Below are 25,248 nucleotides of genomic sequence, written 5' to 3' on the forward strand. Positions count from 1 at the left end.
TTCATTCTTGTAGCTGTTGCCATTCTTGGTAGAGGGGAATAGATAAATCAACAATAAAATAAACAAACAAAAAAACCCAAAAATGAAAAAAAAAACCACAAAACACAATACTAAACATACACACACAAAAAAAAAACAAACCAAATCAAACCAAAACAACTCCCAAAAATCAAAACAAACAAAAAAAACAAACAAAAAGGAAACAAAACAAAACCCCAAAAAGAAAACAAAACAAAAACCCAAAAAACAAAAACAAAACAAAAACAAAACAAAACCAAAACAAACACAAACCCCTACCCAATAGCTGGAAGTTCACATCAGGTGAGTTTCTCTTTATTTTTTCCTCTCAGCACGCTCTTGTGATATCAACTTGACAAGGATCTAGAACCACCTGAGAGAAGGGCACTGCCTGTGGGAGAGTTCTGTTGACCGCCTTAATTGGAGTGGGAAGACCTGCCCTTTGTGGGTGCCACCATTCCCCGTCTGGGAACCAGAAGTGTGCAAACTGTGTGAGGAGGCTGCATAGCCAAGATGGACCCATTTATCCCTCACTGCTTCTTGGTGGCAGGCACAGTGTGAGTGGCCCCCTTAAGGCTCCTGCCACTAACTTCCCCACCATTATGCACTGGAATTGGAACTGTGAGTCAATGACCCCTCCACTCCCCGGATCTGTGCCCTGCTGCTGCTTTTGTCAGGGTATTTAATCACAGAAACAGGAAAAGTAGGACTAAGCACACTGCACGGCTAAAACGTTCTTTAGATGTGTGCGTGTGTGGGGTGCATTGGTATTCATGCAGATGTGGAGGCCTGGGGATAACCCTGAACAGTGCTCCTTAAGCACCATCCATTTTGACTTTGAGACAGGGTCTATCTGGAGCCTGGAGTCTGCAGTAGGCCACGTTGGGTGGTCAGCAAGCTCAAGGAATCTGCTTGTCTCTGTCTCTTCAGTATTGGGAGTATAGATGTGTACCATTGTGTCAGCCCCCAACACCCCCCCCCGCTCCTTTAAAATACGGGTTCTGAGTTTCGAACTCAGGGCCTTGTGCTTGCAAGGCGGTCATTATACTGAGTTAGCTATCTCCCAGCCCCATCAAAACATTCTTTTTTTTTTTTAAGATTTATTTATTATATATAAGTACACCATGACTATCTTCAGACACACCAGAAGAGGGCATTAGATCCCATTACAGATGGTTGTGAACCACCAAGTGATTGCTGGGAATTGAACTCAGGACCTCTGGAAGAGCAGTCGGTGCTCCGAACCGCTGAGCCATCTCTCCAGCCCCATCAAAACATTCCTAAGCAATCTCTTGTTTAATACTTTTTTGCAGGTGTCAATAATGTAGGCTTATCTTTTAGTTTTGCTGTTAGCCAGTGACCCAGACACTGTGGCTCTAATCTGTGGTCCAAGTACAGAAGAATTACTTGAGAAGTGTTTCCAAAACATACCTGCTCACTAGATCCATAGAAGAATAGGCAATCATGGATTGGTACGGCTCACACCGTGGAATGTAATTCTGCTGTGCGGGGAAATGAACTCCTGGTGCACGGTGAGCTCAAGAAGCCAGCTTCTCCGTACAGACAGGACGCGGACACTGAGTCCATTGACTTGGTGTCTGAGGACTAGCAAGGTATGGGCAAGGAGCAGAGGTTAGACCAGAGGGGACGTAGTGACTGAGAAGTGAAACAAGGGAATTTCCTGCAGTGTGGACACCTTTTACCTCAACCTGGATGGAAGTCACATGCATCTGTACAGGAGAGGTATATACCTTAAGTTTACATAAGTCTATACAGGAGAGGTATATACCTTAAGTTTACATAAGTCTATACAGGAGAGGTATATACCTTAAGTTCACATGCATCTGTACAGGAGAGGTATATACCTTAAGTTTTATGCTTTGTGCTCAGCACTGGTTACATCGAGTCTAAAATATGATGCTCACCAACATGTGTGCTCACAGATGTCCAGTAGCAAAAACAAAAGGGAACAATGTATTAACAAACAATGCCCTCCTCCCCCACATAACTCCTAAATGTATAGATGACCCCTAGAGCTATCAGAGTTTTTCAGATAAAGCCAACTTTCTCTTTAAGTTTTAAAAAAGAAATGTGTGTTTTGTATGTGTGCATATGTGTGTGTGTGTGTGTGTGTGTGTGTGCACCTGTTGACATCAGGGGTCCTCCTTTTCCTCTCCACCTTATTTCTTGAGGTGATCTTTCACTGATTTGAAGATTCTAACTGGCCAGGAAGCTCCAGTCATCCTCCTGTCTCAGTCTCTCCAGTGGGACGACTGCAGGTGGGCACCGCCAGGTCTGGCTTTTTACGTGGGTGCTGGAATCAGACTCAGCTCTTCGTGTTTGCATGGGCAGTGCTTTTCTTGTTTCTGTCTTTCTTTCTTTTTTCTTTTCTTTTCTTTCTTTTTTTTAAAGATTTATTTTATTATATATATATATATATATATATATATATATATATATATATATATATGTATACTGTAGCTATCTTCAGATACACTAGAAGAGGGCATCGGCTCTCTTTACAGATGGTTGTGAGCCACCGTGTGGTTGCTGGGAATTGAACTGAGAGCCTCTGGAAGAGCAGTCGGTGCTCTCAACCTCTGAGCCGTCTCTCTAGTCTGGCCAGTACCTTTCTAACTGTGCCATCTCCCAGCCTGCTTGTTTTGATTCAGGAAATGGTTCTCGTTTCAGGGACTTCAGCATCTTTGAGGGTGTAAAGCTAATACATTAGCAAGAACATATTGGAGATGGTCAGGGTCATGGAGGGCCTGAGATTCTGCCTGGCATCCTGTACTTAAAGTCAAGAACAAGGCAGTGGACCACTCTGAACAACTTAATATTCACAAGTTCCTAAAGTCGTAAGCTTTAAACATGAGACTCTGTAAGAGCCTGTCTCTTTTAAGTCCTGTCAATGCCATGTACCCTTATCAGACTTCAAAGAGTGGAGACTTAACTAATGGGGTGTTTGCTTACACACAGACACAGACGCAGTGGGGTGGGAGAGAATTTGGTTTTCTTTTAGAGAGAGATATAGATAGATAGATAGATAGATAGATAGATAGATAGGATAAGATAGATGATAGATAGGTAGGTAGACTTTTAATTTCTTTTTAATTAACTCAAGTTGTATTCTTTTTGTGTGTATGTATGTGTACATGTGTGTGAGTATGATGCATGTGTGTGGTTGCATGTGTACAGAGGCCAGAGATAGGCACTGCGTGTCCTCCTCTACTTTATTCTTTTGAGGCAGGGTCTCTCCCTGAACTGCAGTTCATGGAATGCAGGAGGGGTTTTTGGCTAGGCTGGCAGCCAGCCTGGAGTCCCAGTCATCCTCCTGCCTCTCACCCATGAAGAGTGGTAGGATCTGAACTCAGGTCCTCTTGTTTGTGCACCAAACACTCTGTTTTCATTGTTTTCGTTTCTTTGAGACAGGGTCTATGAAGCCCAGGTCGGCTTTGAACTCTCTGGCCTAAAACTCATGGAGGTTGTCCTGACTCAGCTTCCTGAGTGCTGGGATTATAGGTGTGAGGCAACATGCCAGACTCCCCAAACCTCTTCCAGTACTGGGCACGCAAGTGGCATATGTTGAAGGACACCTTGAGGTCTAACCTGTGCTTTCCACTACAAAGAATTGTGTCTCAGTGGTTCAGCACAAATGTATCATACAGGAGAACCAAAGTGCAACTTCCAAGTCGTTAAAAAGTGTGTGTGTGTGTGTGTGAAATAATTCTTGTGTTGCCTTCCTATGCTCCAATATAAAGCCAATCAGTCAGCACTGCATAGGTCCTTAAAATTAATAATGGCTTTTATTTTATGAATGAGTTGATTTAAAAAGTACACACAAGTGCAGAGGGCTAGTGCCCCGCCCAGGTTTTACTTACAGCTGTAAACGCAGTGACATTCATCACTGGACTCCCGGCTCTTGGCAACACCTAGCTCCCTCCACAAACATGCCTGTGTCTGGAGAAGGAAGCACTCATGCAAGCTCAGACAGGGTGGCAGCCCAAGATTCAGCTAATCCAACCAAACTCTGTCCCCGATGTCACACCCCACTGACAACATAAACTCAAGCCTCGGCTAAGTGGCTCGCCCAGGGTCACAGGGCTGCTTCCAGGCAGAGCCCAACCTTTGCATCTGTTTGAAAATCCTTTGCCCTTTCTTCTAGGCCACAGTGGCCTGGGGGGTGGGGTGGGGTGCTGTGCTCAGCGGTCTGAGACTCAGAGCCACAACATCCATATGCCACCTATTTTCCACGGTGACATTTGCCTCCTGTCTCCCAGAAGGCACAGCCTGCCACACTTGGAGCCTGTAGGCATCTTCTTGTCTCCGAGCCCAGTCCTGTTTCAGTCAAACATCTGAGGCTAAGAGCAGTTACTCTGCAGACTGGGTCCTTTAGCTCACCTCAGCAGTAGGTGCTCCCTGGTGATTCTGGTCCTTCTTTCCTGCTTCCTGAACCCTCGCTAAGGGGTGCTGGTGGTAATGCCAGGCTGTGTGGAATGCTGCCCACACTGAGCTGCGACATAAAGCCCTTCCTAAAGGCTGTTTGGAAACTCACCAACCCCCTACAGTGTTCTCCTTGACATTTTGAAAGACTCGCCCCCCTTCACTCCCCATCTTTGTCCCCCTGGGTCCTCTTTAATTCTTCTTCGTCCTGCAGACAGGCGAATGCTTAGAAGCCAGCCATTACACACTTGCTCTGTGGGCATAAGAGACCTTTCATTCTTGTTTTGAGGTAGGGTCTTGCTATGTAGTCGAGGCCAACCTAGAACTTGTGATTTTCCTGTCTCTGCCGCCAGAGTGCCATTTTGATAGGATAAGGCCTGGAAGCTTTGTATCCCTTGCCTGTACAGTGAAGTAATTTAACGATATCTTGGGTGACAAGGACTTCGGGGTCCTTGAAAGGACTGGTCTTGAGACTTCCGAAAGAGAACAGACGCCAAGGCACCTTAAAAATACAGGCAACCCCGTTCACTTTACAACTACCAAAACCAAGGATCAGGGCTTGGGGGCTGGGATCTTCCTGAGTTAACCACTTGGCCAGCAACTCAGCGGGGCCTAATACAGGTTCCCTAGCCCGGCTGAGTGCCTTTTCCATTACACCGGCTGCGCCTCAGTAACCCCACCTCCGAAAGTGCTAACGCAGTTCCCTCCTAGTGCCTACCCAGGCGGGGTGGGGCCCCTCCGTGGCTTGGAACAAACCGGGAAAACCACATATTCCAACTCCTAGCACACAAAGGCTGGTTGGCCGTGGGGGCGGGGTGGGAGGACCGGAGCTAAGACTCACTACTCAGAGATCCTAGGATTCCGAGGAGAGCTTCTAGATTGTCTGCTCAAGGAGGCCACCCTAATTTGGCCCGCGTCTCCTGGGCGGTGGCGGCATGGGGGCATCCTGCTTGGAGACCTCACTCAAATAAATGGCCTGTTCTAGTTCCAGCGTCCCACCCCCTAGCTGCCCACGGAAATCTTGGAGGGACCGTCCTTTCCTTTCCGCTTTCCCCTCCGTCTCCTAAGCGTCGCACAGTTGGGTTGACTTGGGTCATCTCCCCCTCTCCACTTTCAGTCTATCTCACTCCAGGCACGTCCCTTCAGTCCAAGCCCCCCACCTTGGAAGGAAAACACGCTCCAAAGCTAGCCCATTAAAAGTGCACGACTTCTGCCCGGTCGGCCGAAGGAGCTCCCACAGCCTGGCATTCCTCGGATTCCAGTGCTGTGACGTCCCTGGGGACCGTGCGCCCGCAGCGGGGGAGCCCGGGCTCCTCTTTTCAGCGCTGGGCGCGCGTTCCCGAGGCTGGCGCGCGCCCTCCCCGGACGCATTCCTGGCCCGCCCAGCAAGCGCCCCGCGCACTCCCCGCCTCCCGGCCCCCAGCGCTGCGGAGCCGAGCCCCGGGCGGGGGAGCGCGGCCAGCGGCGCCTGCTCGTCCCCTCCCACCCGGCCCCTTCCTCCGCCCTCCCGGCCGCTCGCGCTTCCTGGCGCTCGGGCTCTCCCGAGGCTCAAGTTCTGCACAACTTCTCCCCGCTGCCCAGCGCCTCGGCCGCGGGCCCGGCCAGCTAGCTGCGCTCCTCGGCTCAGCCGACTCGTCCATAGGGCAGGTCCTCGTGGAGCATCTGGTGCCAAGTGGCTGCTGGCGGTCCCTCTCTGCGCCCCACCTCTCCGATCGCCCCGGTCCCCTCGCGCGGGACGGCGGTGCTCAGGTTCTTGGCCCTTTCTCCTCCCGGGTGCGCCCAGCGCGGCGGCCGCTGCGTAACCCTCCCTGCGCCCCTCCTCTGCCTGCTTCTAGAAGCCAGTGGTGGGGACCTAGACTCGCTGATGGTCAACGTGCGGCACCCGGGTCACTCCCGGGCCATGTAAGCAGGTAAGCTAGCCAGTCGGGAGCAGATACTCCAGCAGAGCCAACTTGGGCTTGCTGCCGCGGACGCCGGAGAGCGCGGTGGGGGCGCCAGGTGGCCGGCCGCCGGGTTCTCTTCGTGTGCGGCGCTCGCTCCTCCAGGATTGAGCTGGAAAGGGAGCGCGGTCTGGGACTCTGGGGTTCAGCCAAAACGTCTCCAATAGCTCCTGTTGTGTTTGCCAGCAGGGGAATACAGCGCAGCGCCCCAAGCGTGCCCTGTGCCTCTGTGGGCACTGAGTTTGTGAGGAGTCCTTGTGCACTCTCTCCAATGCCCCAGAGGTGATACCAAACTCCCGATTCTCTTGCTCCAGCTTGGGTGATCCGACAAGCGCGCAGGGAAAAATTGTGTGCATCTCAGACCAGATCTCCAGCTCGAACTTTGCAGGTTCTGAGAGTTAGCAGCCCCTTTCCCACGTGACCCCGCGTCTAGTTTCGAATCTTTGGGAATGGTTTTCCTATCTTTTCTGGAGGAATTGATGTGCGCTGTCACTATCCCCTTCCTTTGCCCTTCTTCCTTCGGTTTGAGGAGCTTGTGCGGTTTTGAGTTTAGTCCGTCCACGGATTAGCTATTACGGGGTCCTACTGGAGGCGAGTTACGTTCAGACTGCTGCTGGATGGTCAGATTCCAAAACAAGTTTATTTCTTGAAATGGATTCCCTCCCTCATTCATTCAACGAACTCAGTGGTGAGTCTAATCCTCTGCCAGGAGATCCCACTACAAGAGTCTGCAGCACCCCGAAGGCAGCCCGTGGGCGGATAGGGACATGTGCTGCAGGAGAGGGGTTCTGTGAGAGTCGGTGAAGGCCAGGTGGTGGAGGAAAGGGGTTACCTTCGTCGAGGGAGGGAATGATGCTCAACTTAGGAGTGGTTGAGGGACTGCATTCCAGAGGAGGAAACAGCTTGGGCAAAGTGAGGGGCGCGGAGGGGGGCGTGCAGAAAGTCTTGGAGAGAGACCCGGTGGCTGGCGGGGCATGTATGGGCAGGTTGGTGCACTGTTGCTGGCATAGTTAGCCCCCACCCCAGCAGAAACGAAACCGGAAGTCTCTTACCCACTTCCCGTGACCAGGAGTAGCTTCCAAGGATCAAAAGCTTTCCCTTTGGACGTGTTTCCTCTATTGATGTGTCTCCCACACGGTTCTGGGGGGTGACAGGTGTTTGTCATTAATTGACCCATCCTTGGTTCTGTCAAAGTATCCCAGTGAGGACCACCCCATCTCCCTACAGAACCTTGTCCTGAGGGAGCTTTTGACATTTGTATCTTAGAATTGGTTTGGTTTTGTTTCCCCTTTGGTGCTGGGGACAGAACCTGGTCAGGGCCTTTTGCTCACCGGGCAAGTGATTTTCCTTTTCCCAGGTCCCTAACAGCTTTCTTACCTAACAGCCACCTTACCTGTGGAATGTGTGGCTGGCATGTGGAGAATCAGTTCAAGGATGTTGCTCTGTGTCTCAGAATCACTGCCTTTAAAAAGTAGTTTCCAGGGGTTGGGGATTTAGCTCAGTGGTAGCGCAAGGCCCTGGGTTCGGTCCTCAGCTCCGGAAAAAAAAAAAAGTAGTTTCCGCAATGTCTTGAGGTTTTCTTTCCTTTCTCTGAACCTGTGGAAACTGAAATCTCCCATCCCTGTAACGCAGGGTCCAGTACATCCTGCCGGAAAAAGCTCCTTGGTGCAGGAGAGGTTGTCCAGTCACCTCTATGAGGGACTTCTTCACTGGGCTGAAGTGTATATGCCTAGTGGTTGCTCCTGGCCAAGACACCAGATCTCCAGCCTTCAGGTGTCTTAAGCTGGTACGTAGAAGTGGCTCCTTGCAACTTGAGTGTGTTTATTCAAGGTTCTCTCCCAGCCCATCTTTGATCTCAAGAGCAAGCATTTCCATGATGGGAGATCTGGAATGTGTGTGGGACCTGCATGAGGGAAGTGTGTACCAAGAGGCCGTGGCTTCTCCTCACCGATTGGTCCTAGGTCTCCTCTGGGATCTCCTCCTTGGTTTGTGCCAACTCACAGCACCGCAGTTATTCACGTTTGTGTGTGCATATGTTCCGTGGTCAGTTGAAAGAGAATTGCCTAAGGGAGACTTTTAATATTGGCACAGCACAGAGAATTCAGAGGAAATCAGAGTTTTCAGAAGAGTTCTCCCTTGCTCTGTGGAAGAGCAGAAGTCTAGGACTGAGGATTTCCCCAGCATGTGCTTTCTGACTGAATTATGTTCCTGCCCGTCAGGGATACAAATATTGACCTCTTCCTAGCAAATTGAGCTCACCTGGGTTCCAGCAGTCTTGTCTGTTTCTTGAAAAAGAATTTGGACACATTCTTTCTTTTGAACTTTTCATTGCTTGGTTACCTAGTGCTGTGTGGGTTTCAGATCCATCCCGAGCCTCGGAATTTTGTTAGGCACTTGGTTGGAGGTAGGGCAGGAGGAGAGATAAGATGAAATACTTAATTAGCCAATTAAGGACGGAGGGAAACAGACACCAACGCTTCAGCAGGGAGGAAGTTAGTGTCTGAAATGAGCTTTTTGATCTCCCAGACTGATTAAATAGATTTAATTTTGCCCTCCTCCTAGGGAAGGTTGATTGAATGGTCCCAGGGGTGGGCGGGGCCAGTAGCTACAACTTTGTAGTGTGTGTGTGTGTGTGTGTGTGTGTGTGTGTGTGTGTGTGTGTATGTGTGTGTGTTTGGGAGAGTGAAATACAGCTAGACTTGAATTCCAACTCCGCCACTTGCGATTTCTTTCACATTTATTTACTTTGTGTGGGTATATGTGTGGGCATGCTTGTGGAAGTGACATTTGGTTCTCTTTTCCCGCTCTGTGGGTCCCAGGGATCAAACTCGAATTGTCAGGGTTGGTGGCCAGCATTTTCTGGCCCTGCGTAGCTCTGCTGTTTTTCACAAGTGTGATGGTGGGCTGACTTCATAGCCTTTCTGACCGTCTGTTTCTTCACCTGCAAGGTGCAGCCAGGCAGCTATGGCTTGCCAGAGCATCTATGAGACTTCAGTGTGACACTGTATAATGTACTGCCTGTCAGGAGGGTGTTTGTGTGTTGGCGGCCTCGTATGTGGCCGTGAATGCGTTCTTTGTTACTCAGCAGACTGGATTCACATGTGTACCAACATACACATAAAGCTTTGTCCTTGACTTTATTTTAGGCTATTGGCTCACAGCAAACATGTCGGGCTGGCAGCTGCATGTGGCCCTTCATTCTGAAGGCCGTCTGTAGTACCCCAGGCAGTAGGGAAGTTGGTCAGGAAGAAGGCAGAGAAAAGAATTCCTTTGCCGGTCCACTGTTCTCTGGGACAAGGAACCTAGTGTGTTGTGCTGGGTCTTTGCATTCTGAATGCCGAGATCAGGGTTAGTTAAAGGATGTTGGGATCACTGCCCATCTCGAGGAAGGGTGCAGAAGTGAGTTGCTCAGGAAGGCCATCCCCAGTAGCCTTGATTTCCTTCTCTGAAGCCCCAACACAGAGTTCGCTTGTGGTAGGACAAGGCCAGCCAGCCGCAGGTGGTTAAATTTTGATGTTGCCTTTCATTCAAGAAACCCGAAGTATTTGACAAACATTTACTCACTGATCTCCCTATCCACCTCCTGGGAGGGAACGGGCGAAGAAAGGGAATCAGGCATCCTCAGGGGTACGTGTGTCCTCAGAGCAGTGACCACAGTGACTTGGGCAGATTTCCCACCTGCAGAACTGCATGCTGGGAGGGTCACAAGGTCAAAGCCTAGAAAAATGCAAGCTTGACCAAGATTCTTGTATTTGGGAAGAGAAAGGAAATTGAATCTGCCTGGACCTGCAGTGCCTTCAACATACATTGCATGCAAGCTATGAAAACAAATACTCCTGGAGCCATTTATAATTCTGAATTAAAGGGTGCTACGTGAGGACTATGCATGCACATGCACGGCGAGGGCGGCTGGGTCCGAGTTGGGCTATAAATGACTTATCGATCTGCATTTTGCTGTCTTGTCTCTCCTTTCTCTTTTTTTGGGGAGTTTATGGGGTGGGGCAAGGCTTTTTCTGTGTAGCCCAGGAATTCAAAGAGATCTGCCTCTATACATGCCTCCAGAGGGCTAGTATTACACCATGCTGGCTTCTTTCCGTTTTTTTTTTTCCTTGTGGTTCTGTGTTTTATTTATTTATTTTAAAAGAATTACACACACACATACACACACACACACAGACACATAGACACACATACATACATACACACAGACACACAGACACACAGACACATACACACAGACACACACAGACACACCTACACAGAGACACATACACACAGACACACACAGACACACCTACACAGAGACACACACACATAGACACAGACACACATGCACAGACTTACACACGCATACACATACATACACACACGCACACACATACACATACACATATACACATAGACACACATAGAGACACACACAGGCACACATAAAGACACACACACACACACACACACACACACACACACACACACACACAGTAGCTGTCTTCAGACACACCAGAAAAGGGCATTGGATCCCATTACAGATGGTTGTGAGTCACCATGTGGTTGCTGGGAATTGAACTCAGGACCGGTGGAAGAGCAGCCAGTGCTCTTAACCGCTGAGTGGTCTCTCCAGCCTCAGTTCTGTGTTTCCTACTTTCTTTTTCTACTGTGTTTTATTTGCCACAACCGTTGGTTTGTCAGCCTGACGCATAACGTTTGATAGGTGGCCATGTAGCTTCATCCTCAGGCTACTGCATTCCACCCAGATCAAGATTGCATCCCAAGCTCCCCCCCTCAGGCCGACCCAGGGGACCTTTGTGTTTTTGTCAGAGATCCTGTAGAGTAGCTGGCCATTCCACAAATGTTACTGTCTGTCTGTAGGAAGAAAGAATTCCGGCGAGGAAAAAAACAAAAACGGAAAGGGGTAGTATGGTGGTGGTCTAACCTCTTACAGTCAGGAAATTACCATTTGGGGGTGGTGGAGGATGGCTCAGTGCTGAAGAACATTTTCTGGGCTCGTGGAGGACCTGGGTATGGTTCTTGATACTCACGGCTGGTGGTTCACAGCCACGTGTGAACCTCAGCTTCCGGGGTTCGGACACCCTCTTCTGGCCTCTGTGGCGCACCCATCAAGATGAGCAGGTACACACGTACTGATGTAAGTAAACTAAACGGTAAAAGATGCCTTTGAATCCATAATGTGTGAGATTTTAGTGTGTGGCTGTATTCTAGACTTAGCCTTTCGGGGGGTGGGGACCACTGCCTAGAGATCTAACTTGCCTTATAGCAATGGTTCACAACCAGTGGGCCGTGACCTATTCCTGGGGGTCAAATGACCCTTTCTCAGGAGTCGCCTGAGATCGTTGGAGAACACAGATATTTTCATTATGATTCATAACAGTGGCGAAGTGACAGCTGTGAAGTAGCAACAAAACTAATTTTGTGGTTGGGGGTCAGCACAACACGAGGGCCTGTGTTAGACGGTGGCAGCGTTGGGAAGGTTGAGGATCACTGTGTTACAGGATTTTAGCTCACAGGGAAGTGCTGTTCATTGCTGACAACTATCAGGCGTTCCTCAGCTACGGTCTAAGCCATGGTCTATGTGAAGGTGTTTAACTTATACAGAGTATATTTTGACTGACAAAAACTGAATTTCCACATTGGGAGTTCCTTCTGGCTTTTCGGTTTTTTTTTTTTTTGTTCTCATATCTCTTTCCTCCAAAGAGTTGGGTGTTAGGCGAGGCAATAAATCTGAAACCCTAGACCGCGCTAGCCAGCCAGGGCTTCTGAGAACATGGGTATCCGGAGCCGTCCCGTTCTGCATAGCCTTGGGTAGGCTTGGGAATTTCCTTCTTCAGGTAGCACCTACACACTGCTTCTCTCTTGCTTCTTTCCCCGAGAGCAGAGCAACTGCCGTCTTGAGAATGACTGAGCGAGATGCCTTGTCCTGGTCTAGCCCGATCCAGCCTGGTGCAGCCTTGCCTGGTCCTCAGGCTTGCTGTGGGGGGCTCTTACCTGTTCACCAAGTCGTTTGGATCTTTTTGCCCGGTTACTGTACAGAGGCTGGGTGCTCCTCAGCGGTCACTCATTCCCGGCCCACCGAGGGCCAGCTCTGGACTTGATGTTTCATCTGCTCAGCTGCCATTTCCTGTTCAGACCCCTGCGCTTGCCCCCACTTTGGTCTGCCCAGCACCATCCGTCCAGTGTTTTATCTCTCTGTGCCCAGCAGATCTCCCTCGCCTGTCTCAATGGAGCCCCTTGGCACTTCTGCATCTCTGGTCCTGGCAACACCCCCTTCTTCTGACACAGCTGCTCCAGGCAGGCACTTGGGGTGCTCTCCAGTCTCTTTTTAAGTCAGTTTTGTTGTTTTGGTTTTTTAACATGCAGAAATGGGTTTCACTGTGACTTTTTTTGTGCATTTATCATTGTCTATCAGCATCATCACCACCACCACCATCATCATCATCATCATCACCACCACCATCATCATCATCACCACCACCACCATCATCATCACCACCACCACCACCACCATCATCACCATCCTTTGTGCGCTTGTCTGTCTCCCTGCACACCATTCTCAGCTCTGGAATGAACCCTTTCTCACCCCCTGAGTAACAGAGCTGTGGTTATTCACTGTGGCCTTTGAGGACTCTGTGGCTTCCACCCGGCTCACTGTTCCCTTCATTGCTGAGGCCCAGGTTTGTCCTGAGATTAAGGCCTGTCCTGCACATACTCTTCAACTGCTCCTTAGGAACTACAACAGAGGGTTTTAAGGACATAATTAAACATGTTTACTTAAATTACACACTGCACTCCCCATCCCCCACCCTCTCTCCACACTGCACTCCCCGTCTCCCTCCCTCTCTCCACACTGCATTCCCCATCCCCCATCCTCTCTCCACACTGCACTCCCCACCCCCCACCCTCTCTCCACACTGCCCTCCCCATCCCCCACTCTCTGTCCACACTGCACTCCCCATCCCCCACCCTCTGTCCACACTGCACTCCCCATCCCCCACCCTCTCTCCACACTGCCCTCCTCATCCCCCACCCTCTCTCCACACTGCACTCCCCATCCCCCACCCTCTGTCCACACTGCACTCCCCATCCCCCACCCTCTCTCCACACTGCCCTCCTCATCCCCCACCCTCTCTCCACACTGCACTCCCCATCCCCCACCCTCTCTCCACACTGCCCTCCCCATCCCCCACCCTCTCTCCACACTGCCCTCCCCATCCCCCACCCTCTCTCCACACTGCACTCCCCATCCCCCACCCTCTCTCCACACTTCACTCCCCATCCCCCACCCTCTCTCCACACTGCACTCCCATCCTCCCCTGGTATTGATTTCCTTCTTTATTCCATCCCCACCCACAATCCCCTGTCCCCTGTCTGTCTGCTACCCCTCATTCTCAGATAAGTCCACCTTCCCTGCCACTGCTCCCCAAGGCCTCCTAGCCTATAAACTCCCTATAAACTGGGGTGGTGGGAGTGGGAGTGCAACCACAGGGTGGCTCAACAACCATCTGTAATGGGATCTGCTGCCTCTTCTGGTGTGCAGGTGTACATGCGGGTAGAGCACTTGTACATAAAATAATTAAATAAACCTTTACAAATTAAAATAAAAAATTACAAACTCAGTGAGCGATATCCTACTGTTTGAAGTGTAGACTTGAGGGTTAGGAGTGCGTCCTGCTTTTTGGAATTCATTACTTATCCTCTAAGGAACAACAATGGCCCGGGGAAAGACATTTTTTAATGACCATATATGAGTAAAACTTTAAAAACATTTTAAAAGTTTATTTTATTTTATTTTACTTTATTTCATGTTTCTCAGCATTTTGCCTGTGTGTTTGTATGTCTACCATATACATGCCAGGTGCCCACGGAGATCAGAACTCCAGTAAGAACTGGCGTTGCAGAAGGCTGTGAGCCACCATAGGGGTGTTAGGAATAGAACCCAGGTTCTCTTCAAGAGCAGTCAGTGCTCTAAACCCCCGAGCCATCCTTTAAGCCCCCAGTTTAAAAATTTAAACAGATATCATTGTTCTTTTCTTTTTTTTTTTGGTTCTTTTTTTTCGGAGCTGGGGACCGAACCCAGGGCCTTGCGCTTCCTAGGTAAGCGCTCTACCACTGAGCTAAATCCCCAGCCCCATCATTGTTCTTATATACCTTTTATTCCTTCAGGCGTGGAAATTAATCACACCTCTAAGATATCTAATATGATGTTATTGATAATGTTGTTATTCTTTGCATGTTGGTGTCTGTGTGTGCACTTGTGTATGTATGCGTGCGTGCATGTGTGCATACATGCGTGAGTGTCCTCTTGTGCATTTCCTGGGAGGCCCAAGATTCTGTGGGAACTTTTCCTCAGTTTCTCATCAGCTGGTGTGTTCAAGCAGGGATAATACTCAGCTGAATCCAGAGCTCGATAGTCTAGCTAAATCATCTTGCTCCAGGGCTCCCAAGCCTGCCTTTGAGGTGCTGGGATTAGATGGCTGGACACCACCTGGCATTTACCTGGTTTCTGAGGGTCTGATCTCAGGGCCTCATGCTTACTGGGCAAATGCCTTATCAACTTCCAGCCCTAATGATCTGATCCCTAACGTTCTGCGTTTGCCTGGATTCTTCAGAAGCATGACTCTGGCCTCTCGTTTTCAATCCTTGAAGTCTGAAGAGATGTGGATGTTGCAGACTGAATAGCTGTGGATGTCGTAGACTCCTGTGGCTTAGGAACATTTGAGGATCAGGCCCAGCTGAGGTGTTTTTGCATTTGAGCTCTGCAGCCCCCATGTCCTTTCTGCTCATCGTTGTCTTGTGCCTCACCTGAGGAGGAAAGGGCCCTGGCCCCCTTCAGTGAGCAGCTCTGCACTCCTGCTCTGTGTGTATGTATTTGGAGGTACATGTATATGTGCATGTGTGTGGAAATCTCAGGAAAATCTTGGTTGCAGCTCTTAGGCACAGTCTACTTTTTGTAGAGACAGGGTTTCTCTTCTAGTCGTGGCTGGCCCAGAACTGGCTCTGTAGACCAGGTTGACCTCAAATAACAGAATCTGCCTGTCTCTGCCCACTGAGTGCTGGGGTTAAAGGTGTGTGTAACTGAACCCAGTTATTAGTTAGTTTTAATGAAAGAGGGACAGGCTTTGTCATTCTGCTTATGACCAAGGCAGCTTGCTTTACTTACAGAACTGAAGTAGGTGGTGATGACGGTCTCGGACTTGTCCCCAGATCATGAGATTGGTTCTTGCTGCTGTATCCGACCCCAGGGCAAAAGGGTGAAAGGAGATTCTGCGCTCATGAAAGTGATTTGTCACGAGTGACCTACAGACGTCAGCTTGTCAGCTCGCTGTATCAGGTCCTCTGAACACACCCTCAGATAGACCCCCGAGGGCTTCAGATTTATATCCCACTGTGCCTGGGCTTCTGTGAGGCAGCAGGTGTTTCCTGAGCTGACTCAATATTTCCCATGCTGTTTCCTCCATCCTGCACACTGACACCCCCTGCACCTGCCCAGACCATCCCCTGGGACCCTCAAACACCACTTTCCCTGGACCGGCTGGTGCATCACTTTCCCTGAGCTGGGTCAGACCTTCCTGCCCTTGTGTCCTCGGCTTTCACCCCCTGATGATTCAGGTTCACAGGCTCTCATGCCTCTCTGTATCCGCCTCTCAGCTGCCTGGGAACTGACCCGTGCTTCAGTAGTTCACAATATGGCCTCCTCTTCTGCTGTTGGTCACTTGTAGCTAGCGGTTCCCCAGACCTGCCCACGCCAGACCCTGCATTCTGACCCAGATGATGGTTATTACGGTGTCCTGTTGTGTTTCATAGGCTGCTGCCCTGCTGCCCTGCAGCCCTGCTGCCCCGCTGCTATGGCTGCTCACGGTTTTACACCAGAGAGCCTTTCTGAGCCAGTTCTCATACTCTCACTCTTCTACTTAGGACCTTTCTTGCTGTGTGATGTTTCTTGGGGATCCTGCGGATTGATGTCTGTATGCAAGTGAGGGCAGGCACAAGGTAAGGCAAGGCCTGTGACTGGGCAGTGAAAAAGTAAGGCGGGTGCAGAGATTTGGAGAGAGGAGAAGGGAGAGGAGCCAAGATGGAGGCAGAGAAGGACGACACAGATCTGTGGCTTTAATTAGCCACCGGTAGCTATGAAATCGTATAAGGGATGGGGTTTTTTTCTTTTCTTTATTAACTTGAGTATTTCTTATTTACATTTTGGTTGTTATTCCCCTTCCCAGTTTCTGGGCCAACATCCCCCTAGCTCCTCCCCCTCCCCTTCAATATGGGTATTCCCCTCCCCATCCTCCCCCCATTGCCGCCCTCCCCCCAACAGTCTAGTTCACTGGGGGTTCAGTCTTAGCAGGACCCAGGGCTTCCCCTTCCACTGGTGCTCTTACTAGGATATTCATTGCTACCTATGAGGTCAGAGTCCAGGGTCAGTCCATGTATAGTCTTTAGGTAGTGTCTTAGTCCCTGGAAGCTCTGGTTGCTTGGCATTGTTGTACATATGGGGTCTCGAGCCCGTTCAAGCTCTTCCAGTTCTTTCTCTGATTCCTTCAATGGGGGTCCTGTTCTCAGTTCAGTGGATTTCAGTATTTGCTGTATTCTGGCTGTGTCTCTCAGGAGCGATCTACATCCGGCTCCTAAGGATGGATTTTTACAGGACGATTTGTCTTATCTAGGTGGGCAGTTTGTATCTGTACCAACTGGCTCTAGGTTTATTGTGTGGGCATTTTGTGGGGTGAAATTTTACTGATATAAATCTGATCAATAAATGACAAGTTTCTAGAGTTTTGATTTTACCGGGTTGCTGGGAATGTGAGCAGAGTCCTGGGCAGAGAGCCGTGAGATAGGCAGTCTCTGATGGGGCTAGCCATGGAGGCAGAGATCGGCCCAGAGAGTAGCCAGCAGTGCTATTGGGATGGAAATCGATAATTTGGTGAGTCGGGTGGAGACATTTAGAGAACTCTGGGCAGAGAGTCCGCCGAAAAAATGACAGTACTGCTGACGCCACGTGGTGCGCCACACCTGTGAGGTGGAGTTTCATTATTTAATATTTACCCCTTCAGATCCAGGTTTAAAGAGACACACAAGGATGCGTGCCGAGCACGGCGGGTGTGTGCAGTGAGCATCAGAAGTGTTTTGTTTCTTAAGTAGATAGTTCATGGTGCACACGTCCCAGGAGCCCAGGGGATTGGCTCAGTGAGTAAAATGCTTGCCGCACGAACAGAAGAATCTGAGTCTGACTCCCCAGCACACACAGTTAAAGCCAGACTCGTTAATGTGCACTGGTAACCGAATGCTGGAAGTGTGGCACGGAGACAGGAAGGTTCCTAGGGCTGTCTGGGCAGTCAGTCTAGATTTCGACTTAAAAATAAGGTGGAGGGGCTGGAGAGATGGCTCAGTGGTTAAGAGCACTGACTGCTCTTCCAGAGGTCCTGAGTTCAATTCCTAGCAACCACATGGTGGCTCACAACCATCTGTAATGGAATCCGATGCCCGCTTCTGGTGTGTCTGAAGACAGCTACAGTGTACTCACATACATTAAATAAATCTTCTAAAAAATAAGGTGGAGAAAGAGATCTAATGTTAATCTTGCCTCTATAGGCAAGTGTACACATGCATGTATTGGGTACCTGCATGCGTGAGCGTACATACAAACAGGCACTTGGAGCCTACACTCACACACTAGATTGCCTTTGGTTACACACACAGTAGAGAGATCCAGGCTCTGATCAGCAATTGATCCCTCGTGGCTGGTCTGGCTGGCCTCAGCACCCTGGTTAACTGTCACTCCAGACATTTCCTGTGTTTTAAGGCTGTCGGTTTCACTGGTAATTCTATTGTGACTTTTCTCTTCACACATATTTTTCTCTACTTATTGGATCATGTGTTGATAATCTTTCTGTTCTGGAATAGACACGTGTGTGTGTGTGTGTGTGTGTGTGCGTGTGTGTGCGTGTGTGTGTGAGAGAGTGTGTCTGTGTGTGTGAGTCTCTGTGTGTGTGAGTCTGTGTGTGTGTGAGTGTGTGTGTGAGTGTCTGTGTGTGTCTGTGTGTGTGTGAGTGTGTCTGTGTGTATGTGTGTGAGTGTATGTGTCTGTGTGTGTGTGAGTGTCTGTGTGAGTGTCTGTGTGTGTGTGAGTGTGTCTGTGTGTATGTGTGTGAGTGTATGTGTGTGTGTCTGTGTGTGTGAGTGTATGTGTGTGTCTGTGTGTGTGTATGTGTGTGAGTGTGTCTGTGTGTATGTGTGTGTGTGTGTGTGTGTGTGTGAGTGTGTGTGTGAGTGTGGTTTGGTACAGCTAGTCCAACAATGGCTGTCTACTAATTGGAAGTTCAAGAATCCAGTAGCTGTTCAGTCCACGAGGCTGGAGGCTGGATGTCTCAGCTGGTCTTTAGCATACCGGGATCCTGAGGAAGTAGGCTGTAAATGCCAGTGAAGAGTGAAAGCAGGCAGGCAAAGAGAAGCAGCTTCCTTCTTTCATGTCTTTTAGATGAGCTACTAACATAAGGTGCGGCCCAGATGAAAGGTAGATCTTCTCACCTCACAGGATCTGAATTAAAAGTGGTTCTTCCCACTTCAGATGATTTAAATAATAATAATAATAATAATAATATTATTATTATTATTATTCCATCACAGGTGTACCCAGCTGCTTGTGTTTCAGTTAATTCCAGATGTAGTCAAGTTGACAACCGAGAATAGCATTAACCTGTGTTGAGTCTGAAAGCATTGCTTAGCCGTCCGGCTTCCCTGGCCCTCTTCCCTTCCACACCGTGGAGTACCTTTGAGCTTGGAGTACACCCGGCCGAGGACACTCCTGTGCTATGCAGTGGCTGTGTCACCTGTGCTCCTTGCTCTGGAATGGAGAAGTGGGAGCTCCTTCATGGCTTCCCGGCTTCAGTTTGTTCTGAGTGCTAGTGGTCAGAATGGAGGGGGACGGTGGTGTATTAACTTTCATGTTGACAGCAGGGTCAGTGGGGACAGTTCAAGCAAAGAGATTTCATCTAAGCCTTTGGGAAGCCGTTAGCATTTTCTCTGGGGTGGGAAGATGGAGGTCCTTAGGGTATCTTACTCTCAGTGTTCTTGAGTGCCTGCTCATGATGGAGGTCATGTTCCTAGGAGCCCTCTTCTGCAATGGAGCTTCAGTGAAGCTTGGGGCGCTGAGCTGGGACACATGTACAGTGGAAAGCAGGTGTAGGTGATAAGAAGCAGGTTCGATGGCACTTGAGACACCCTGCAGAGCCACTTGGCACTTACACGTGCAAGGACTCGTCTAGCACTCTAAGTGCGTTGTTTCCTTGATCTCCACCTTGCCCTGTGAACTCCGGATATCACTGGGGCAGTTTGACAACGGCTTAGAGAGGCGAAGTGACCTTCGAAGAGCGTGCAAACGCTATACAAACACCAGTTCTGTGTAAGCCACTCGGTACAGATGCTAGTCGAGGAGGTGAGTGGGGATCTGGGCAGCAATCCAGAGCTTGAGTTCGTAGACACCGATGAAGGAGGTTTCTGAGTTAAAGGGACCTGTTAAAGGGACCGGTATCAGAGTAGGTAAATAACTTCTGTCGCCGTAAAAGGTTAGGGTCTTGGACTCCACATGGTGTGCATTGACTATTGTTACAAGGAATGGTGGGCTAACAGGGGTCTGAAGGGTGTGAATGCCAAAGTCCTGATGGGTACTGTGAATGATAGCGTGCGTTTAAAGCGGCAAAGTGAAGGGGTGAAACAAAATGTACCTAACGGCTCTCAAGGGCCGAAGAGAAACCGTTTCGTAGAACCATTGGCCTTAGCTTTTTATTCACGGGCTGACTGTCGGGGACACCGTGACAAAGTGCTCTTGCCTGCACTAGACTAATCTAGATTAATCTGGATCTGCACCTTGGATTGAGGGAGGACAGTAGTGCAGGGATCGGCATACCTGAAAAGGAGCCACCATCTGCACAGGTTCAGCTGGGGTCCCTTCATGAGACCCCTGAGGCTTTCTAGTTGATGTTCCCTCCTAGGAGGTGCGGGAAGGCTCACTGACCGTCACCTCCTGCAGTTTCCAGCCTGCTGTAGGCCAGTCTGCTGCCCTAATTGCACATGGCCCTGTCTCAGGAATGCCAGAGTATTCAGATGTCTAGAAGGTTAAACTCAGGGAGGACGACTCTCATCAGTGCAGCCACTGAGACGTTCTCCCCATCCCAGGGTAACACTTTCCAGGTACAGTTATTTTGGGGTTGCTTGTGCTCTGTAAATAAGCCCAGTGCACTGTACTGGTTGCCCCGGTTGGATGCTGGTGGAGTTACTCTCTGGTTTATCGCCGGTGTTTTTTTGTTCGTTTTTTTAAGGGAGAGGCAGATGTTTGTGTCTCCCTAGGGTATGAGTTCTTAGCACGATCAGCAGGATTATGACAAAAATGAAGGATGAGACTGGCAACCAAGGCTGAACTGACTAGGGAGGAACCCCAGTGTTCGTCCTTACTCACGAGGGGTGCCTCCTGGCCATGGTGGTTGTTGGTGGTTCTTATAATGGGTAGTGAGATGTGTAACAGGCTGAACTCCTGGGTGGTAGAGCAGCTTGGCTGTGGATGGGAGATCCATGGTGGCCATTTCTTTTTCTGGTATGGAGTGGCATTGCCTGCTTGATGAATGGGATCCACTGTGTCAGGTGGAGACACCCTAAGAGTAGCTTATGGTTTAGAGCCAATATTATGGTCCTCGAGAGTAGAGCATAAGGGTGATAGTGTGGGTAAGCGGCCATGTAGGCTGCCTGGCCGCTGCTAATGTGTAAGGAGATGTGTAACTGGGGCTGAGATGGCTACCTGGAGGCAACTTGCTTAAGGAGGCACAACAATAAAGGGACACTGTGGGCATGCGCCTGGTGTCCCCAGCATAGCTTCTGATTCGAGTAGGAAAGTAGAAGTGTGCCGAAGAGGTCTAGGAATTGTCGTGCCATTTCTTCCAGATGGGGATGACCTGAGGGTAGGCCTTTGTAAAAGAGCCCTTCCTGGGCCTCAGAACCCTGGGCTCCATGACCAGCGTCAAGTAGTAAAGGGGAGGAACAAGTATAGATGAGAGAGAGGTGGTGCATGTGGCCCAGTCTGCCAGGCAAGAGAAGACTGGAGTCTCCAGAGTGGAGAGAGCCCAGCGCAGTCAAGGCATCGGGGCCAGGGTGGGAATTTAGTGCCTTCCTGAGCATCACTGTGTTGGCCCCTGTTGGGGAAGGAACTCCTATGGGTAGAAACTACAGCAGCCTCTTCTGGAATGGAGTGGCCAGGGGCATCTGTTAGTGAGGACCAGGCAGGGTGGTGCCTAGAAGCCCCATGTTGAATCGGTGTTCTATTAATGTGCACAGCTGCCGGTGCCACCCCTGCCGCCAGCACCAGCGGATACATACGCTCAGCAGTAGAAGAGAACAGGTAAAAAGGCTTAAACTTGACCTAAAGGGCAGGCATCTTCCTTCCTGGATTATGCTGTGTGCATTTCTCTCCTGGGGTGTGGCCAATGGAAAGGCGTCAGGTGGCTGCGGCTATGATGCAATGCCAGCCAAGGGTCTACCAAGCCCAGGAAGCTGACGGGCACAGTGGTCTACCCTGTCCTTATGTCTTGCCCTGTAGCCTAGCTGGCCCCTTGCTAAGTCCATCGGAGGTTCAGAGGTGCAAATAAGGCAGGATGGGAACGCCCCAGGATAAGGAAGCTGGTGTGCTCAGGGGGAGCGACTTCTGACTGCAAGGAGCCAAGTAAGTAGCTCATTTGGGATGCTATGCCCTGCACGGCTGCTCTGAAGGGGGACATGTGAGAGACAGACACACGGATCTATAGGAGCAAGGATAGCGAAAGAGCCAGGTGCAGCTGTGGTATCCTTGGGGGCCTCTATGGTTGTGAAGAGCATGGGTAATATTTCTGCAGATGTTACAGAGGGAATAAAGGTGCCCCCTGTGTGGGAAAACAGGCGTCCCAGAAGCCTTAGGATAGTTAAATGAGAAGCCAGTGCCTAAGAGAGGATTGCCTTCCTGTAAAGTGTTGGCTGGGGAGACCCGGGAGGTCCCGACAATGACAACAGCTGTCGCTTTGGCTTGTGTGCGAGGATTGGATGCTAAGACAGTTGCTGAAGACAGCAAGCTTTGGTCTGGCTGTTCTGGGGAACCCTACTGTACTGTGGTAACCGGCTCACCCATGCTCTGGGAATGCACTGCTCCCCTAGGCTGGTCGTGGAATGCTGGCTCATCTCCTAGATGATTTTACAACCTGTCAAATTGATAGTGACTATCGACCGTCACCCTGGTTCCCCGAAACACGGCAGTGAGGATTGTTCACGCGCATTTTTCTAGTCCTTGTTAATTTCATTTAGGGTAAATATCCGTGAGCAAGATTGTGCTGAGGGTTTTTACTGATCCCCCAGTGTTACAGATACAATGGGATTTAGCCATTGGTTATAAAGGTGATAAAGGTGCCCCACCCACCTTTTCAGATCACTGATGCTCTTTCAGATCTGGCTTCATCCATCCATCCATCCATTCATCCATCCATCCATCCACCCATCCACCCACCCATCCATCCATCCATCCATCCATCCACCCATCAGTGCACCCATACACCCATCCATCCATCCGCCCATACATCCATCCATCATCCATCCATCACGTATCTATTTATTTTTACACAGTGTTTGATAATGTAGAAGTAGTTTATTCCACTAAATAGTTTCTGTGACCCCTTGCTTTCATGTATTTACAGGAGATGAGGGTTTTTTTTTTTTTTTGGTGTTGTTTGTTTGTTTGTTTGTTTTTGCTTCCAGTGCTGGGATTGAACCTGGAGTGGTCACATGTTAGTTGGCGCCTGCCACTGAGCTTTACCACAGCCTTCTTTGTAGTTTCCTTCTTCGTGCTCTGCCACACTCAAAGGCAGAGCAGCGCAGCCGTTCACTGGACTGATGTTGGGCTGGCTGCACCCTTTCCTCGTGCTCAAGACTTTTTCCATCGATTGAAGCCGAAAAATCTTCTCAACAAAGAATTTGAGGCCAAATTTTCCTGTGTCATCCAGGCTGCTCTTAGATCCCTGGATTTTTTTTTTTTTTTTTGGTTCTTTTTTTCGGAGCTGGGGACCGAACCCAGGGCCTTGCGCTTCCTAGGTAAGCGCTCTACCACTGAGCTAAATCCCCAGCCCCAGATCCCTGGATTTAAGCGATGCTCCACCATCCTCAGCCTCCACAGTACTCTGTGTTGTTAGACCTAGAAACATTCATTCATTCATATATATGTATATACATATATATGAATCTAAAAATCCATCTTTATTTTTTGCTAAAAATCTTTATAAGTGATGGTATTTAGGTAGGGATCAATATATATGTCATGCCTTTTGCTGATGGAAAGAAACTTTTAAGACACATCATGATTTCTGGTGCTTGCTGGCTAACTGTACGTAGATATCACTGATATTTCTGATTTCTGTCCTTCTACAATTTCTTTTCATATGAAAATTACTGACTAGTCTATATCTTGACATATTTCCAGGAGAAGTTACTGCCATCAAAATTGGTTCTGTGGGTTTGTTGTTATTGTTATTGTTGTTGTTTTGTTTTGTCCTGGTAATGACGTGGGTTTCCTCACCTTAGTGGCTGAAAATTATTTCTTCCTTCTCTGTGCCACGTGAGTGCCATAGTTGGCTTGTAGCCCCCCAGCTTGAGGATTCATACAGTTATCACTGTAGGAGCCCACATAGGACAGCACCTTCCCAGGCTGTGTTCTCTCCTGCCCCGACAACAGTGTGGCCAAACCACATCTTTTTTTTTTTTTTTTTTTTTTGTCTTTTGTCTTGTTTGTGTCTTGAGACAGGATCTTGGGTAGCCCAGGCTGGCCTCCCATTGCTATGTAGTAGATCACTTTGAACTTCTGATCCCCCGGCTTCTACCTCTGGCATTCTGGGATTGTAGGCCTGGCTTAGGCAGCATTGGCGATCGTACCTAGGGCTTCCTGCATGCTAGACAAAGCACTGTTAGCTGAGCTGCATCCCAGCCGGGAAGCACGTGGTCCTTGTAGAGCCACTGTGCTGAGTTCACGTGTACCACCTGCTCACACCCTGTGAGGGTAGCACATGCAGAAGCCCCAATTACCGGCTGGAGGACCCATGCTCCCCCTTCAGCCTTTCCAGACAATCCACAGGGAAATCGGGTGTGTGGTAGGATGGGAGGCATCGGTAACTCCATCTTGTATTGATCTGTAGTTGATTGAATTCTTTTTTGGAGTCCAGTGTTTGGAGTTTGTCTGGTCTGAACAGTTGTGACGAAGGAAGCTTGTAAACACCATGGACTAAGTGACATTTACTTTACTTGGAGTGTGTTGCCCCTGGGGTATGGTTTCCAAAGTGGACTCTGGGTCAGAGGACAAGCCTGGCAGATCTCGTTACACGGGCAGACTGCTCCCTGGAGCACGGTTAGCCTAAGGTGCCGTTATTAATATTATTAAATGTGTAGCCTTCTTCCTTGTGCTGCATATAGACCAAGGCCGTCAAAAAATAATAATATTAAAAAAATGTGCAGCCTTCCTGGTACTCGGATTGCCCTGGCTTCTGCAATTGCTAATTGCTTGTGGTATCTTAAAACCAAAAGATTTAGGAAAGCTGATTTTTTTTTCCAGTGGAGAGAAGTGAGAGTTATTAACTTTGTTTCCTGGTTTCCGAAAGTCTTCATAAAAACCTCTCATTGTTTTGCTTCGTCTCTTTAGCGTTATACGTTTTTCTCCGTAACCTTTTCTCTTAATTTTTTGGGCTTTTGCTGGGAATTGAACTCAGGACCTCTAGGAGAGCAGTCAGTGCTCTTAACCGCTGAGCCATCCCTCCAGCCTATTTTTGGGCTTTTGAGATAGTGC

General features: G+C 49.3%; 1 protein-coding gene across 3 annotated transcripts in view; it reads left to right on the forward strand.

Moving 5' to 3' along the window:
- The first annotated feature begins 5,943 nt into the window (after positions 1–5,943).
- The window catches only part of Ptpn14 (protein tyrosine phosphatase, non-receptor type 14), a 152,236-nt gene continuing 132,931 nt past the window's right edge, over positions 5,944–25,248 (forward strand). Inside the window, exons 1-2 of one of the 3 annotated variants that reach the window (XM_017598837.3) lie at positions 5,944–6,371; positions 8,034–8,187. The gene's annotated coding sequence lies outside the window, so the exon portion shown is untranslated. Of the gene's footprint in view, positions 6,372–8,033; positions 8,188–16,331; positions 16,407–25,248 lie in introns of all 3 variants that reach the window. The other 2 variants (XM_039090828.2, NM_001401364.1) reach the window with 2 other exon arrangements.

Source organism: Rattus norvegicus, chromosome 13 (genome assembly GCF_036323735.1).
Source record: "Rattus norvegicus strain BN/NHsdMcwi chromosome 13, GRCr8, whole genome shotgun sequence".
NCBI lineage: Eukaryota > Metazoa > Chordata > Mammalia > Rodentia > Muridae > Rattus > Rattus norvegicus.